Source organism: Ursus maritimus, unplaced genomic scaffold (assembly GCF_017311325.1).
Source record: "Ursus maritimus isolate PB19 unplaced genomic scaffold, ASM1731132v1 scaffold_1, whole genome shotgun sequence".
Taxonomy (NCBI): domain Eukaryota; kingdom Metazoa; phylum Chordata; class Mammalia; order Carnivora; family Ursidae; genus Ursus; species Ursus maritimus.
Genome location: NW_024423343.1, coordinates 83,918,723 through 83,924,722, shown reverse-complemented (window position 1 = coordinate 83,924,722; position 6,000 = coordinate 83,918,723). Strand labels below are relative to the sequence as shown.

Below are 6,000 nucleotides of genomic sequence, written 5' to 3'. Positions count from 1 at the left end.
ACAAAACCAGCCAAGCCTGGACATCCAGGAGCTTATTTCTTGAACTCCATGGTTCAATGAAGATGCACATCTTATCATTGTTGAGAGCCCTCCCCACCCCCCACAAAAAAATATGTCTTGGACTGGTCGAAGTCTGACACAGATAAGCACATAGCAGCTTGCCAAAATGACACCCTTTGCATCCTTCATTTTATTTTTCTTCTTAAATCAGGCCATGCAAAAGATCATTCACCTGGAGCAAAAGCTCGTCAGCAGATTTCAGAACTGCTTAGGAAACTGTCACCTCCGTGTGAAAGCCAGCACCAGAGCAAATGCCGCAGCATGTGCTGCACAAGCACCCTTCTTTCCTCCAGGTGGCATCAGGGCCCTGGGCTGCTGTGTGCTCTCAAGTTCATTAGCAACATGTCCAAGACCTTAGACTTAGGAACCAGAGCACCCCTTGGTTGGTCCATCCGTGAGTGAGACAGAAGTATCAGCTCTGTGAATTGGAAGTTGCTTCTTGGCTTCCCAAGTCCGTAAGCAGAGCCTCCTGATGGTATGTGAACATGCCCACACTGACAGAGGACCGTAGAGAGTTCGGTTTTAAGTTCTTGCTAGAAGGCAGAGAAAGAGGAAGTTCCCTTAGTGTTTCCCCGCCTGCTCCTCCCCCTGCTACATTTTTAACCACACATTTTCCCCCATTAAATCAGAATTGATGAAACCTATAGAAATGTAGTAATGTTTGAAAATTGAAAAGCACATTGAAAAATAACAATATTCTTGACTATACAAGGCAATTTCTTCAAATCGAGTAATGATGTGATGTGTGTGGTTAACCGTATCTACGCAGGAAGTGGTTTTATGTTAAAGTTTTTGTACTCACCCCCACCCCATGCCTTTTTTTTTTTTTTTCCCCTCCAGTACTGAAATTAAGCAGCATCCAACATAGGCCTACTCTTACGACATGTGACTTTACTGTTTTCCGTTTTTGTTGAAAGAGTCATTAACAGTTGGAAGTTGATGGCAGTTTCAGTAACAAGTGATCACCGAGAAAAGGTAAGTAAATTTTAACTTTATATTGAACAGGAAATTTAAACTTGAAAATGTTTGGCGGTGTCCTATGCTTTTGTGTGAACATACGAATATTTCTACAAAAATGTGTTTTCACCTGTGATTAAAACATCTGTTTGTTTCTTTTGGTGTAGAAAGACTATTCTTTTCATATTTGCAACTGTCAAATTCCAAAAGTCCTTTAACAAATATTACACTAGAATCATTTGCTAAGATTTTATACTAAAATGTTAAAGACAGACTAAGATACAGTTTGAGTTTGAAAGTACTTTTAAAAATAACTACTAGAGAAAATATGGGACTTTGCATCTTTAACTGATAGTTTTACAAAAAATGTGTACTATTCAGGATCCAGATAATGAAAGATAAAAAGGCACTTTGTAACAATAAGAAATAACATCTGAATCACAATGTGAAAGATATCCAATATAAAGTGTTGTATTAAGTTGGCATTAGAAACCCTTGAAAAGGTGTAGTTTATTAAATGTGTAGTTTATTAAAGAGCTATTAAAAAGCAGGAAAGTTCTAAAATGCAAAAGAAAGCTCTCTGTTATGACACTTGAGTATTTTAACTTTTTCCTAAATTGTATTTAAGGTATAGGGTGAAAGGAGTGCAAGTTTCTATTTCATAAGCAAAACTGTTAAAAAAAGAAGACATAGCTGACTTTATGGAAGGTTACATTTGGGAGAAGGGGCAAATTAGAGGTATATTTTTGGTATTTATGTAATTATATAATTTTCCTTCCTTGAGATTTTCCAAAATAATAACCTTAGAAATGAAAAGGATTTGTTAACCATAAAGTGAAGAGAACTTTTCTTTTATATTGACTTCTTGCTTTTATAAAATGTCTTTGTGTTCTGTAACGAACGTACAAAAAAATATAAAGTACTGCTAATCTCAGAGACAAATACCTAAAATAAATCCGAGTGTAGATTTTTGAAAGAATTTTAATAAGAGTTCCAGATATGATCCATTCTTTCCTAATATTATTTTTATTGTGCTGTTGAATGGGAGAAGTGATGGCCCCACCGATTTTTTTGTGTTATTAAAAAATGGTTACAGGGTTGATAAGTGGCAACAATTCTTTTCTTTTATTATCTTTTATTGAAAGACACATATAAATGTTTTTTGATATGGTCAGTTTAGTAGGAAATTATTTGGCATACTAGTATATTCTATTTTCAAACCTCTTCAGTTGTCAATACTGAGGCTAGCTACTTGTTGACTATTAAAAGGATCACAAAAAAAAAATAGAGATTAGGACTTGGTGTTCAATACATGTTTTGTTGTTAGAGTGTAGGGAGACCCTGGCAATATGTTTTTGCTTTGATATTCTGATTAGCTTTTCAATTGGTTACATTTCCACACAATGGAAAGCATTATTTAAATCTGTCTTCAATATTGTGGTTCTGAACCTCTGCATCTAGAGAAGCTGTATAATTCAGATAGTTTGGGTTGATATGTTATTACTTTATTTCATTTTGTTATAAAAGAACATCACATGAATAAACATATGTAGTACTTACACATTAACAAGAGTGACTATCCACATAAGCATTTGGCACTGAAAACATGTCCACTGCAGTTTTTTAAACCATTTTATATTTTTAAATAAAAGCCAAATTCCTTGTTAAATGATTGTTTTTTTCCAGAAACTGTCAAATTAAAATATAAATATCTTATGAAGTCTGTGTAAAACCGAGAATGAATTACGTAGCTTAGTATGGATTTATAAAGAGCAACAATTAGAGATGATAGACATATAAACTAAGATACTCTCAGAACTGTTTGTAAAAACAAGTAATGCATTATCTCTTGAATACACAGACCAGATCTTAAAGAGAGTCAAGTATAAATGAGGTACTACTATAGGTTACTATACCTTTATACATCTTAAGTGAATAAATAAACAAATTTTGGTGAAATGAAACAATGCAGAGAATCTCATTTGGAAAGTAATTTCAAAACTCATTTATTAAAAGTACATAGTGCTTTTCCACTTGGGGCCAGCATTCAGCAAAATTCAGAAAGGAGATTTTTTTCTTTGATATTCCTCCTCTTACTCGTTTTGAGTGCTTTGATTTGGAGTGGCCTGCTCTGTCCCTAACTTAGGGTCTTGCAGCCTTGGTACCTAGAAGGACAGACCCCACTTGGCTCCTTCCATCCCACTCGCATTGTCTTAAAACTTACTTATCCTATTTCCCAGCACTTAGAGCATCTGATAAAAAAATCCATGCTCACAGGAGAAGGCTACAGAGCTTTGTTTCTCTTGACTTCTTAACCAGGCCTCCCCTCCCTGGTATAATTTTAATAAGGTCCCCAGCAGACAGATCCAGAGGAACAGCTATTGTTGAGAACTTCGATCAAGTGAAGAGAAGGTTATTGGCATATAGTTGGGGGGGAGATATTTGGGGGCAGGAAGAGTGTTTTGTTAACCATTGGTCCTGCTATGGTATTTAAACACAGAATGTCTTGTATGAAGGGTTCATAGAGATGTGTCCTTTACTCTAAGATATTCCTGTATAAATACACACCATTCTTGTAGTGGATGAAAATTAATTGCACTATGCCTTAACACTATTTTAATATTCCCATACACTTAGAAAATATTTAACATAATCCATTGCTTCATATATATGTATCTTTTAAATAATTTAATATTCTGAATTTAAATCTTTGGGTACCAGAAGCATATTTTTTGCACTGCACAATACATGTTATAGAGCTAGACTTTAAAATATAAGTATTTTCAATTTCAGTTTAGAGTTGGCAAAATGCCTTTGTTTTCAAATGATAGAAAATGAGGTGAAATTAATTTAGGCACTAGAGATAGGCATTCGTTTGTATAACTAAAAAACCCAAAGAAAGCAAAGTCAGGCATGGTGGAATCCAGGAGCTCCCACAAGATTGTTAAAATTGGGTTGTATTTTCTTCATTACTTTGCCTTTTTTTTTTTTTTCCACTGTGCTATAAGCCCTCTGTGACAGAGGCTCACAGAGTTCACAAGAAAGCTTCAGGTTTACATTTGACCCTTTCAGTCTGTGCTGCAGAAGGCTGGCTTTCCCCTATCACCACAGTAAAGGTCTCAGACTGAGATCTGATTGGACTGAATTTTGTCACATGACTGTGGTAGAGCTAATCATTGACTCTAAGACGCAAACACCAGGAGGGCCTGGCTTGGGTCACAGGCCTTCTCTCCCCTGGAGGAGCCGCCTGAACCTGCAATGCATGTGTTCTCAACGGAACGGAGGCGTCTCCACATAGAAACTAAGACGCTTTCCCCGGGAGAAAGATGGTTTTATTTCTCATAGGTAAAAGCCACAGAACTCTACTACACAGCCATATAGGGTCACATTTAAAAACATTGCGTATTCAAATTCTCCAAACTTTATAATCAGATAGAAATACAGTATCAGTTTAAAGGTAGGTCTGAATGAAGCAAGTGTTTCAATTAAACTGAATTTTAAAGTCTTTTTCAAGAGCTACCTCATCTATGAACACCCGTCTCAATATTTTTCTTCTAGAAGTTTATAATCTAGTATGATTGTTGTATTAATAATTATAATACAAGTGAAATTTGTCCAGGACCATAAAAGATAGAGTGTTCTCTGAGGATTCAGAAATTCACGAAAGGTTTTGTCTTCCTGTTATGTGCCAGACAATAAACTCGAGAATTTCCTGGTGTTAACATCATTTGATTATATCCTATCAGAGAAATCAGGACAGTTTGGAGGAAAGATTTGTAGTAGTTTTCAGAGAGGGCTCAGATTTGGGATTTGAGAAACATTCCAGGGAACAGAAAGGGGATATGTCCGAGCACAAAAGTCAGAGAATTTCCAAGGAAGAATGAGTTGTCTACAAGTATAGTAAAGGAGGTAAGGCCGGAAAGACCATTTGAGATCTTAATAGAGTGGACAGATTATGATGAAGGGTTATGAGTAACAACAGTTTTAAGCAGGGGAAATTCATAAGTGGATGTCCATGTTTTGTATCTGGATGGGCTATCCAGCATCGGGGTTTATTTGCTTCTTCCATGTATCTCCCTGGTGGTGGCATACTCCTCAGGGCAGTCTGCAGGGATGGTTGCAGTCAGTGAAGGTAGGTGTCCCTGTAACATCGAGGGCTGGCTTCCCTCCCAAGGTGCCTTGAGGTCCTTAGACAGGCTGTGGTTATGATTTTTTTAAAATTGTATGGAAGTATTTTTGTTTTTGGTTTCTTTTGTTTGTTTTGAATTTAAGAATAAGTGATGCAGCAAGATGGTTCAAAATCAAAACCTAAATATAAAAATTATAGAAAAAAATCTTTCTAACATTCTCATTTCTATATACCTCTGTTCACCCCTACCTTAACCCAATAGGCAACCACTTTTCATTGTTATTTTTTTAAATCTTTCACAGTTGCATATATATAATGTGTGCGCATATACCATCCTTTATTATATTAAAGGTAGCATAGTATACACAGCTCTCCACTTTGCTTTGTTTCTTTTAGTAATATCTTAGTGATATTTCCATAGTAAAAATGAGAAACTGTTCAATTCTCTCTCTCTCTCTCTGAGTATTCTCTCAGTATTCCACTGTGTAGATGTTTCACAATTTATTAAGAGTCATGGGTGTCTTCAATTTTTGTTAATGCAATTAATGTGTTAATGAAATTGTGTGTGTTTTAAAATATATCTGCGGGATGAATTTCCAGGGATTCTATTTATTTATAAGCCAAGAGACAAAATAATTTTGATAGTTATTGCTATAATAACTTCAGGTTAGTTGTAACTTTTTTTTTAATAATATTTTTTTATTATATTATGTTAGTCACCATACAGAACATCCCTGGTTTTTGATGTTAGGTTCGATGATTCATTAGTTGCATATAACACCCAGTGCACCATGCAATATGTGCCCTCCCTATCACCCATCACCAGCCTATCCCATTCCCCCACCCTCCTCCCC

At 35.7% G+C, this 6,000-nt stretch overlaps 1 protein-coding gene across 1 annotated transcript in view; it reads left to right on the top strand.

Moving 5' to 3' along the window:
* The first annotated feature begins 883 nt into the window (after nt 1-883).
* ARHGAP15 (Rho GTPase activating protein 15) overlaps nt 884-6,000 on the top strand; it is a 594,269-nt gene continuing 589,152 nt past the window's right edge. The window contains 1 exon segment of the mRNA XM_008695878.2: nt 884-1,035. The gene's annotated coding sequence lies outside the window, so the exon portion shown is untranslated.